General features: G+C 45.2%; 1 long non-coding RNA gene across 2 annotated transcripts; it reads right to left on the bottom strand.

Annotated features, from left to right (window-relative positions):
- Positions 1 to 1,070: 1,070 nt before the first annotated feature.
- Positions 1,071 to 11,635, bottom strand: LOC119700974. Of its 2 annotated transcripts, none has more exons than XR_005256964.1 (3): positions 11,526 to 11,635; positions 1,664 to 1,818; positions 1,071 to 1,165 (listed from the first exon to the last, which is right to left on the bottom strand). It is a non-coding gene; the product is annotated as an uncharacterized LOC119700974 (long non-coding RNA). The 2 variants fall into 2 exon arrangements; XR_005256965.1 differs by lacking the exon at positions 11,526 to 11,635 and adding an exon at positions 4,093 to 4,228.
- Positions 11,636 to 12,749: the final 1,114 nt, after the last annotated feature.

The following is a 12,749-nucleotide window of genomic DNA, read 5'->3' as shown; positions in this document are numbered from 1 at the left end:
GAAAAACAAACCTGTTTTTGCACAAGGGCAGAAATGAAATTATCCAAGTTTGAGCAGGTTACTAACAGTGACAGCCAAAGGGACTTACCAAGGTAAACCCACTCTGCTGAGAGGCTCCCCGTGACACAAGGCACAAAGGCCAAAAGGAGGCATCTCAAGGCAATGCTGCAGAGCTGGGCACTGAACCTCTCCCCCAGTGATAAGAAAAGAGGGCATTAGGCTGCAGCATGTCAGGGAGAACTGGAGAGAAAAGGCGATGATGAAGCGATGGACAGAGTAACGTCTGGGGTAGCTAACGTGATGAGAAATCCATTTATTCTCACACCATCACTCCACGTCATATGAAGACATTTAATAAGGATTCCTCTGAAAATCTCAACTGAAATTCCAGGTGTGACTCTCTTAACTTAGCCAGTCATTTTTCAAACCACCTCTAAGAGCAAGGCAGACAGTATTTTTATGCTCTCATTAGATCTATGGAGGATCTTTTTGTGTACAGGGCAAGCTCCCTTTACTCTCTTCCTTTCTCTTCTCCTCATGGGTGGCACTTGACTGGAATATCAGTCATGGATAGAAGTGAATCCCCTTTCCTAAGAACCACTGTTAGCTCAATGTGCTCACCTCTCCTACAAAAGAGCTCCCAAGTGCATAGAAGAGAAAACTGAAGAGGGACACCACAGCTGCCCTGGAGAATGGGATTCAGGGTCTGCAACAGATCTTTCACATGATGCTCAATTGCACATTAGGAGAAGAAAGAATAAAAAAAAGACAAATAGCTGTGTACTTCTCATCCTCTGGGAGCCTGACTCCCAGCCTGACTGACAGTTCCCCAAAAATGCACCTCAAGAGCTTAGTGAACCCCTAAGACCTGCTCTCCTGCCTTCCTGTGTAACATGAGCCATGGAATCTCACCCAGGCATTGCTGTCTCCAAACAGAACATGGTCTGAGTGACAAAACCCAGCATGTCTGACTGGATAACTGCCAGCCCCCACCTTGGAAATGCAATCAGATTGGATTGCCTACCAACACACAGAATATTAGCTAGCAAAGATCCTGCTAAGCAATGCTTACCATTTTGGATTTGTGTTTCTGGAGGTTTTCCATCTCTTATTGAGCTCTTGAGAACGCGTAAGACACCAGCATTATCTTCTGCATCTTTTCCCACTATGCCACAAGAAAAAAATGGTATTAGCAGCACTCTAATGAACTGGTACAAAACAGAAGATTCGTACATGACTGTCTATTCTCAAAGCACGAGGCAGTGAAATACAAAGACAAAAGAGACATCAAGTCAGTATTATTCCTGGATTAAAAAAAAAAAGCAAGCAAACCCTTCAAAGCTGTTTGTTAAGCAATGCTGTTTGGGAATACTCTCCTTGCTGTTCTAATTGCTTCCCCAGTGGGAGGAAGGTGGAATGCATGTGTTGATGAGACCAACATTTCCTTCTAGAAGGGCTGTTTGACTTCTAAGTAACACTGAAACACAAATAACCTCACTTGATTTACATACAAACATTTACGTACTACTCTGATGAGCCAAACGCCTTCCCCTGGCAAGAGCTGAAGCAGCACAGGCTGTGACTGAAGCTCCTTCAGCTGTCCTGCTCCTTCCCCTGCTCAAACACTTCACATCCTGCAGGGACTGTGGGAATGGTTACTCACCACCAAACTGGGCAGAAAATTCAGTAACTTTTAAGTCTTTAAATGTCCAGTCCCAGCTTCTTGACATTTTGCTTCAGCAAAGTACTTCAGTGTTGATGACAGTGAGGGGAACTGGTGGTGTTTGTTCTCTGCCTTCTTTCAGCTACTCTGTGAAGCTAAAAAAGGAAAAATGTTTATTGGTACAGTCAGTTTCCATGTAAAAGCTGAATCTGATTGCATTTTGGTTTCACTTGGGATAGATCTCTGACAGAAAATGCATCTTTGTTTTTAATTAATCCATTCAGGGACCCTAACTCTGCACAGAAGCTCACACTTTTTATGTAATTACTTCTAAAGGCCTTTTTCAGCACAGCATGGCTATCTCTTCAGATTACTGATTACGTTTCTTTTCCTTTCTCAGTCTCTGTTGATGGAACATCAGCTTTAAGTAGTGAATTCTGTAGGCAAGGCTGCCTGTTCCTGGGAACCCCCTCTGCAGAGGGAACTCAACAGCTTCCCTCTCTCCTCAGAGTGGATCTGTCCAGCCCAGAAAGGGTTACCAGCTCGGTGCACGGGCACAGAGCCTCTCCATCCTTCCTCCTGCTGCTGAGAGCTCTGTGCTTGCAGGCACGAGAGGCAAAGCTGTGCCAAGAGCATTCCCTCAACACCACAAGTGTACAAAGAACCTGCACAGCTCTCTGCTGCATCAGCTGTGACGCTCACTCAGGAACCACTCTGTTCAATATTTAATCCTAAGGCTCCTTTAGCAGCTTGGTCAATTATGGGATGAAAAAAGAGGAAGGAAGGAAGGAAGGAAGGAAGGAAGGAAGGAAGGAAGGAAGGAAGGAAGGAAGGAAGGAAGGAAGGAAGGAAGGAAAAGAAAGAAAGAAAAAGAAAGAAAGAAAAAGAAAGAAAGAAAAAGAAAGAAAGAAAGAAAGAAAGAAAGAAAGAAAGAAAAAGAAAGAAAGAAAGAAAGAAAGAAAGAAAGAAAGAAAGAAAGAAAGAAAGAAAGAAAGAAAGAAAGAAAGAAAGAAAGAAAGAAAGAAAGAAAGAAAGAAAGAAAGAAAGAGGAAGGAAAAAAAAGAGATGCAATTAGCCCAGAGTTCCCATCACCACCACCATTCATCTCCAGCCTTGAGAAATCAAAGCTCTTTATTCTCTCCCACTCATTGCACTCATGTTTAGCATTTTTATGTCAAATAGAGCAGACTCAAAAGGAGTGACTGAGAAATACTTTTCCTCGAGTAGCCCAATAATTCAAGTGCTGTTGTGAATGGAAGGAGCTGTCTTTGCCTGAGCTAAGCTACACACAAGTACTAAAGCAACACACTCAGTGAGGCAGGGAAAAGCCTCCCTCATTCTCTGCAGATTAGGACACAAAAGGTACAAGGAAAGGGCTCAGCTCCGCACTCCAGGAAAGGCTGTTGATGCCACGAAAGCAGGAGGGGACCTGTTTGTGCTGCTCTCAGGGAGACCCTGACACTTGCAGCCCTTCCCTTTCTGCAGTGCAGGCTCTGGAAAACCTGAGTTAACAGGTGTAAGGTGTGTGTGTGTGGTGGCACCGAGGTGTTTGTCACCCACAGGCTGGATCAGCCCTGGAGCTGGAAATGATGCACCTGAGAAGGAACACACAGGCACCGTTCCCTCAGCAGCGCCGTGGAAAGGAGCAGCTCCAGTGCTCAGTGCCCATCACCCACTGGAACAGATACAAGGGAACCACTGCCAGGATGAACCCCTCTCCTGCCTGCTGGAACACGCACAGGGAGCTGCTCCTTGGGAGCTTTTGCTACTTCTCTCCATCTTTTGCCACAGAAGCCAAGGCTGCCAGAGTGAATGGGCTCTGATTAGTGCAGATCACATCCCACAGCCTTTCCCAGCTCCTTCTGAGCCGGCCCCATGAGTCTCCAAATGCCACAGAAAGGGACTGAATTCAACACTGAGGAGAGCAGAGATGAACAGGCAGGGAAACACTCAGCTACCAGAGCAGCCACTGCCACCATGACACACACAGCACACTGTGTGTCTCCACTGACCCTCCCCTAACAGTGGCTGGGAGTGTGCATGGACTCCATGCCATTTGGGATGGGAGCTGGAGATGCCAGCTGAACCTGCCCTCCCCACTCTGGACAGCTTTGAAGCTTTTGACACCCACAGGACCTTGAGGCCTCAGCTCCAAGGCCACAGGTGCAGCCTCTGCGCCACCAGGCTCAGGATGGAATTGCACATGCTGGGACAAACCAGCCTCGAAGCTCCTCCCATTCCCTGGTCGCTCTTTATACCTCTGCCACATCCTCCCTGGCCCTGGATGCCCCCTCAGGGATATCTGTACCTGATCCTGCTGGGGCTGCTTCAGCTCACTGGCTCGACAGAAAAGCACCACAGCAACACACAACTCAAACTGCACACCCTGCCTGCCCACCTCTCCTCCCCCAGAACCCAGCAGGACTCACCCAGCTCTCCCTCCAAAGCTGAGCCTGTGTGGCTCTGGGCTCTGTCCCTCCGTGGGTGGCAGCCCTGGAGTCTGCACGGGGCAGCTGCTGATTCCAGGCTGTTCCTGGGGGATCAAATGTGGTTCCCTGCTTGTGCTTTCACTTCTGCTGTCACAGAGCTCTGCTGCTCTCCCTTGTTCCTGCACCAATCCCCACTGCTGGCTGCATCACCATCTCAGCCCAATGCTCTCTTCCGCTTTTGCAATATTAAAAAAAAGCTTTTCCAGAGAGCACACAAATGTAAAGCAATATTACAAAAACAGGCTTGCAGCAATATTTAGAGATTTACAGATTTAAATGGCTGCTGTGCCTCTGGGTTAAAATCCAGAGGAGCAATTACTGTTGGGCTCCTGCATTCCCACTGACCCATCCAAACCCTGCTAGCAGGGATGGAAGGGAACAGTCCAAGGGGTGGTCAGAAGCTCACTGCAGCAGGTGAAGGGGGCAGCTGCTGAGCACCCCAAGTGCCATCACCTGCCACCCCCATCCTGTCCCAGCCCACAGCAGGAGCACTCCCATTTATCTGATTTCCAGGCATCAGGCTGGCAGTTGTTCACTACTGTCCCTGGCTGATTGGACACTGAGCAGCTCCAAAAGTCCCAGTCTGGGGGTGACAATTTTCTGTCAGTGTGAAACCTGACATGTTAGGGAATAAATGGTGCCTGGACACATGCAGGCATTTCATAGCTTTTAAATATTAGCACCAACAATTAATTCTGCTTCACTTCTCACACTTTTTGCGAGTTTTAAATATTTAGAGTTCAGCTTGCTCAAAGATTTATTTTACTTGATTTTTGATATTTGCTTTTTAACTGTCACACCTTCTTTGTCACTGCTTTCAACATTCTGAGAACTCCCATTTCCAACTTACTGGGAATGCATCAAGGGGTTTGGTGCTGGTTCTGATGCACAGATTCACTCACTCACTCACCCCAGAGACATTTTCCCACCTTCAAATACCACTGAGATGCCCTGGTTACTGTGCTCTCCTCCACAATCGCTCAGGTTGCCTGACTCTGTTTTTCTAGAATAAAACCCCCAAACACACCAAACCAAACCTAAAACCTAATTATTTTTGCCCATTTTTTTACATTAAAGGGACTTGGGGTGTACAGAATTGGTGACACGTGGTTCCTGAGCTCCCTTTCCATTTCAGGCATGCTGCATTTCTGCTTATTTCACAGTAAACTGTGCCCTAGTAGCTGATTTCCCGGCTGCAGCCCAACAATTGCACTGATCTGTGGCATACTGCAGTCTGAGAGGAGGTCAGCATTTTAGCCTCACCCCTCTTACACCCTCCTGGATACTGAAATATGGAGGGTGAGGCCCTGGCCTCGAGGGCTGGTCTGCTCCTCCTGCAGGTGCATAAATCAGCTGCCAGGCCTGAGGCTCTGTGCCAGCAGAGCCCTGTTATTTACGGGCTGCAGACACGTCCCAGGTGCAGGGTGAGGCTGAGAGCAGAGGAAGCTGTCCACGCAGACACAGCAATTCTGAAGAATGAAGCTGCTTCAACAAGAGGGCCTTGGGCACTCAAGGACTGTGCAGCCCAGCTTTTGGTTAGGCGTCAGAGCACTGATTAAAAGGGGCTCACTTTGGCAATGCTGTCTGTGTTGCAGGCTCCTTGGCCACCACCACCATCATGCAGACACCACGCTGCCCTTCACACACCTACCCAAACTGCTGCTGGGCTCTAAAGCAACAAAGGGGAGAGGCTCTCACACACAGCTTTTGATTAAAATAGAAAATAACATCAACTTACATGAAAATGTATTGCAGTGCTTGTTTGATATTTTGTTTTTCCTCCAATAAAAAGGCAATCATAATCTCTCACAGATTGTTGCTCCCCAAAAAAGCATATCACAATATGCACTGACTGCAAATGCCAGATTTAAATATTCAACACAGCTGTACTTGTGGAGAGCTGACAGAGAAAATTCCCCTGCTCTCTCTTCCTCCCCATTCAGCAAATCAGGCAGAGGATTTTGAACATAAATTCAGAAAGTATTTTCATAAACAGAATATTTCAGCAGTTGAGACTGAGGTTTTAAGCAGTTCTGTCTCTCTCCACATTCTCTTCCTACACCTTGGTGGAAATGAATCAAACTCTTAAGCTGCTGCAATAATCTCTAAGAGACAAAACAGATGGAAAAAATAATGGGATAAAGTACCCTATGAGTAAGATTTTGGCAACACAAACCCAATGCTTCTGTTCTTTACCTAAATGTTTAGACTTGCAGCACGTAAAATCAAAATAATTATTTTTTGTTTTAAATATGTGGCACATTTTATATAGAGCACACTTTTTGTATTAAAAAAAAATTGCACAGGGAAAAGTGACTCTAATAGAACAAAATACTTCAACATCATTCACTAGGTTTTGCCAAGAACCCCAGAAAGAAAGAAGGCCTCACGTGCACGTGCAGACATTGCAGCCCCCCAAGGCCTGCAGCCACAGGGCCCCAGCCTCACACAGAGGGTCCTGAAGGGCTCCTGGTGGAGGGCAGCGCCCCAGGGCTGCTCCCACCATGGGAGTGCCCCAGGGCTCCCACCATGGGTAGCGCTGGCCTGAGCTCGTGGGGATCCCCCAAGGCCAGGGAATGCACACCATGTCCCTCCTGCACGGAAAAGCAAATCAGGTGGGATCACAGTGGGAACAACTGCATGGATCAGGCATGGAGCTGCTGGAAAGGGGCCTGGAGCAGCACCCGTTTCTCTTCCTTGTATTACCTTGTCTGCCATTACACAGCTCACCCTGTCTTCTCTTACCCCAGGGGCCCTGCTTTTGCCATCCTAATCTAAGAGGAACAAACCCCACTTGCTGATGCCCCATCCTATTCAGATTTCTCCTCGTGGCCCAGTTCAGGACTCTTCTCTCCTCAATGAAATGAGAGGTAATTGTTGGAAGAGTGGAGATAGACTGTGTTGATTATTAGAAGAGTAATAGACTAGAAGAGATCTAAGATTTTGTGTCATTCTGTAAGGAAATTGAGTGGGGGGAGAAAAAATGTTTGAGAGGTTTCCATTCTGCTCTGTGTGTTAATTTTATTGTAATTGTAGGATAATAAAATTTTTTTCCTTTTGTTTGCAAATAGAAGCCTACTTTACTCTGTCTCTAATCACATCTCACAGCAAACACCAAAAGAAGATAGGTTTTCATAAAGGCACTGGCATTAGGCCAGCGCCAAACCATAACAACTTCCCACACTGTTATTTTGTTATTGCAGCCACAAGTGAGGGTCCGCCTGGATGGCCTGGACATGACTTTCTCTTTCATTTCTGGATGGTTCCTGCAGTTTCCTGTATCTCCAGTCCATTTGTGCCACTCTGTGGCCCCGTGCCTGGGCACTGCTGGGTCTCAGCAGCCTCTCCTGCTGCTGTCTCCAAGCTCACAGTCAGGGCAGGTCAGGTGTGTAACTCTAATGGGCACGATGAACTTGCAGTGAGATGGATCCGCTTGCTGAAGGAAATAAGACTAAAAAATAGCACAGTACCTACCCAAGGATCCCTGTGCAACCTCAGACCTACAGCCTGAAATTCCAGCAGAATGTTTAAAGAGATGCAGCTACTACCTTGAAAGAAATGCATTTTAGGGAACCTGTTTTGACTAAGAAGCAGGAAAAAAGAAATTAGAATTAAGGCCATGAAAGCCCATACTGATATATGAGTAAAAATGTGTGCATGTTTGCATGTAAAATCATGCAACTTAAAAGCACACACAGCTTTGGGGGTTTTTGGTTACTTGGTTTTAATCTGTTCCAAGTCATGATCCTCAAATTGGGTTTTCCATAATTGGATTTAGCTGAGCTATAATGCATTGAATTTGGAACCCTTAAATCTTCTTCATCTTATGTTGTTTTTTGGAGATGAATATTAGAATAAATTTCATTTCATACTGGTAACAAGTGCAAGACTTGAGCTAAATATTTACTGTTAGGAAAAACGAAATGCTTTTCTTTTTGAAGCAGAGCAGCTACAACATCATCTGTAAATGTTTGTCCTTTCTATTTCAGTACTAATAACCACATTTTTATGACCTCACTCACGAAACCCACAAGAAGCTGGCTGTTCTATTTCTATCACGGGCACTTGGTTTGTGCCCTTTACATCATTTCCTACTTCTAATAACTAATGATGCTAGGTAATTACTTAACAGATGGTAAAAGCTCTTTAACTGCTTTTAAGGGCTATTGAGCTCTGCTGCATTTTGGGAGCATTAACTTCTGTCCCTTTCCATCTTCCTCGGGTCATTCCACGTTTGTTCAGCCATCTTTAGGTATTCAAGGGCTTGAGAGTTTTTTTTAAATTCAGAACTGGGGGTTAGTAACACGCTACTTCAAACCATTGTTCTTTCAAATACTTCTCTTTTGTGAGGCCACTCCTAACACTGAGAAACCACGAGCCCTCTCTGCTCCCTGGGAGTGACGGGCACAGCAGCCCAGCAGCCCAGGGCCTCTGACCTTCAGCTACCACAGATGCAGATTCTCTCTGTCCTGCAGCAACAAACTGTCACATCATTAACAGGAGGCTGGGGGGAAAACCCAAACCTTAAAACTTGAAGGGGTCGCTCTCATTAATGTCCTTGCACTGCATTTACATTTTCTTCCGAGTTACACAGGAGGAGAAATTCCACATCAGAGAGGGCAGAAGCAAGGGATGAAATTCCCAGCTGAACACACACAGGAGTTAGTGACCCTCTCCATACTTCCCTTGCACTTGCAGTGAGCTGCACTTGAGCCACAATAAGCGCTGGCCTAATTACTCCAGCTCCACTGCACAACACCAGCAGCTCTGCTGCTGCTTTCCCAGTCTAACAGCTGTTTGTCTGGCTCTCTGTGGAAATGCCTGTGAGGAGCTGTGGCTAAAGACACAAAATCCACTACAAAAAATTTACTGGGGCGCAAATTAGCAAAGACTATGTCTAGAAACAAATAATTCATTTTTATGATTGCTGCTAAAATAAACTCTTGCATTTTGCATGAGATTGCTAAGTTGGAAATAATAAACAAATAAAGCCAGTGTGATTTCTTCAGCTTTAGGATCAAACAGCCCTCCTGGTATACAGCTATAGTTACAAGTGATTAAGTTGTACATTTCTCATCTGATGCCAAGAGCTGCACACAGATTACTGGACACACCACAGATGAGCTCTGGTTAAGTGTGCCCAGAAGTGTGATTCACTGCTAAAAATAAATGTTCATAACTTGATTCGTTACTTAAAATGAAATGGGTACGTAATATAACAAATGGATTCCAAAGCAGAGGTTGTGAAACTTCTATTTGAAGTGAATGTTGTGAATACCCCTCTCTCTTTCTCACCCGCATGTGTCAGTGTGTGTCCAATCTGCTGCACTGCCCATCCCTGAGTGGCACTCGTGGCTCTGCCACCTTTTGGGCCTTTGGTCAGTGATTCACTATTGAACAAACAGCTCCTGGGGTGGTCAGAGAGCACACTTGTTCCCACAGCTAAGAGAAGCACATTGTGACCTGCTGACTTTCCTGTGCACAGCTCTGCATTCTCTGAGCACAGGCACCAGCCTCCCATTGCTGTGCACCGAACCCGAGTGCCTCCTGCAACTCTGCAGTTTTAGTTGGGATTGAGAAGAAAATGACAGTGATTTGCCCAGTGAGAACCCAAACGTGACCTCAACTTGTACTTTGTTCAATAATCTTCAGCACGTTCAGTAAACTGCTGTTTGGAGGGGATAATGTTCACACACAGAGTGATACCTATAATCACCACCACACAAAAATGGGCCCTCTAGGTATTAATTTTTGATGTACTGAGCCCTTCCTTTGCAATTCCATTGCCATCCAGCATCACTGTTCCATAAATTTAGAGTGTTGCTGCATTGTTTTGCACCATGACTCCTGATGATGTAGCAAGCCTAAGCAGATACAGCTGATTGTAGGAGAAATTTGCATTTTCTGCTCTTGAGAAGATAACAGATACTATCCAAAAACTTTTAAAACAGCAATATCTTTGCACACCTTAATAAATTGTTAGGAATAAGCAAAACCCTCGGTTATGTTACACTCTAAATCAGCCTGGGCTTTACATGAGTTTGTAACAGATAAGGGAAAAAATGAACAAAACTGACCACAAACCAAACACAAGTCTGGGAAGGTTCCACGTGAGAGGAAGCTCCTGAGGTGTCCATGCCTGAAATGCAAGGGAGAGAACTTGTGCCCCAAAAATTCTTCCAAGATGTTTGTTTTTCTATTTTTAAAAAATTAATCTCAGAAATAATTATTTTCAAGTACACTGGCAAATCAACAAAATCATATCATGAAACTGCATAGACAGTAGTCAGATGTAATATCCATTTTTTACTCCTTCAGCCTGAGAAAAGAAATGCAGTTCCTCTTACATATCAGATTTTCAAAGCTGAAACCGAAGACAGATCCTTTCCCTGCCTGCAAAAACGTAAAGGGGTGTTGTGTGAAAACAGAGCTCTCCTCATGCTCTTTGTGTCCTCCCAATGCACTGAAAGCAAGCACTTTGCAGGAGGCTCCCTGAAGCTGACAGGACTAAACCCAGCAATGATCAATCACCTCAGTTCAGCCTGTGATTCCCATTCCCAGCAGGAGCACTGAGCTCATTCCCAGCAAACCACGGGCTGCCATCAGCCCCAGAGTGCCAGGTCACAGCCATTCCCGAGACACAGCACAGCCCTGAAGCATTCCAGCCTTGCCATCCTGGATAAAAGCCAAACAGGGAGGAAGGGGAAACCAAGAAGCACCTCTGGTTTAATCAAGGGCTGAAAAGCCACAGGTTTCTTCTGAGATTTGAACTGATCACAATGTAAAATTATCATTTGGTAGGATTTTTTAGGTTTGCTGCAGTGTCATGGCTCTAGCAGAAAGCAGGCACAGGAATGTGTGCTCAAGGCTCTTGGCTAATGGGTTTCTGTATGTCTTTAGCATATTTATTTGGATTTAAACAGTAATATTAGAACTGCTTCCACAGCCTTTGGGAGCTCCAGCACACAACTCGCACTACAGCAAAACTCTCTCACTACTAAAACAGGACCTCTGGCAACTTGTAGTTGTAAAAAAAGTGTATTTTCAGAAGGCAAAATAAGCACATTGATGTTACTAAACATGACAGCAGGTCAGCCTGGGGACAGGGCAAGCACTGAGCTGGAGAAAACGTTAGTAAATAATCCATATTCCCATCGCCTGTCCTGCTAAAATTGGTTAAAGCACTGCTGGAAGTCATCTCTGAGCCAATGCTCTAGTTTATTCTAGAGAAGATAAGGGAGACGTCAGCACCTGACTGGCAGAGCCCCCAGTGCACGTTCCAGGACCCTCTCCCCACACCAGGCTTGAAGCAGACTTGGATTTGCTGCCTCCTTTCCAAGGACTTCTGGGAAGCGAGAGCAAAGAGATCTCACCTTACCAAGAGCTGACTGCACTCCAAGTCTCTGCACTCAGGGGCCCTCTGGAGTTTGCTGGTGCAGCAGTACCCACGGAGAGCAGGGACAGGTCCTGGGGACCATTTCATCCTGACAAGGAAGACAGATAAAGTCAGTGTTCAGGTGGTTTAACAGAAATGACAGTACAAGAATGGCTATTTTCATCCTTTGGTTGAAACCAAATAATGCACCAAGTGGATCAGGCCAAACTCAATGGACCCTGTTAAGATTTTTGTCCTGATGACCACTCATGAGTGAGTGTAAGGAAATACTAAAATAATGCTGCTGTGGAAAGGCATCTGAGAAAAATACCAAGCACTGCTGCCAAAGTACAGTGAAAGTTTGCAAACCTGAATGAATTTGATAGAAGACTTCAAGACTGTGAAATAAACTTCACAGCATTTATTCATCATCCCAATAATCCTCACCAAACAGAGGCTGTGAATCTTCTGCAGACTGGGAGGTTAAGGAGAAGAATAAAATGTTGGTAGTAATATCTGTTCCTTCTACATTTTTACATTATTTTTAATTTTTTAAAAATTTGACTCCACTCTAGTGGAAGGAAGAATAATTAGGAAGAGGAGAGAATCAGCTTAAGTAAAATCAAGACGTTATTGTTAGGTAGTAGCTGGGATTCTGATGGTCTGGTGCACAAACCTACACGGTGCCTTCTGGAGCTCCACAGTGCAACCACCAGCTGCAGCTCAAGGAACAGCAGGATGGGAAGTAAATGAGAGGAAGCAAAGAGAACTCATGGTATTAAGAGTTTAGCCCCTTTCCATTCTCTGTTTAATTTTCTAGGGGTGAAGTGACCAAAGAAAAGATAGAAATTGTCATTTATTCTGGCTGGGATTTTTCACAGCTAAACTAAATGTTTATAAAAGGTACAACATCATTGTTGCTGTGTCTGCCCCAGCACCACCATCACCTCACTGAACTGCATCCAAGTGCATTTACATTTAAAGAAGCCATCTTTCTTACCCTGGTGGTGTGCAATAACAAGCATTTTGGAATGCAATGGCAGGTTTTATTTCTGAGCACCTGCATGTAACATCCCTAACTCTTAGTCTGCACAACTAACACTGTCCATCTCTGGATGGACACTGTCCATCTCTGGATGGACAGTTGGACACTGTCCAACTCTGTTTTTACTGGCAGAACAAAGAAATTTAGCCCAGGATAGTGCAATATGCCTCTTTGAGA

The sequence above is a fragment of the Motacilla alba genome, chromosome 4 (assembly GCF_015832195.1).
Source record: "Motacilla alba alba isolate MOTALB_02 chromosome 4, Motacilla_alba_V1.0_pri, whole genome shotgun sequence".
Taxonomy (NCBI): Eukaryota; Metazoa; Chordata; class Aves; order Passeriformes; family Motacillidae; genus Motacilla; species Motacilla alba.
This window is presented reverse-complemented; position numbering and strand designations above follow the sequence as displayed.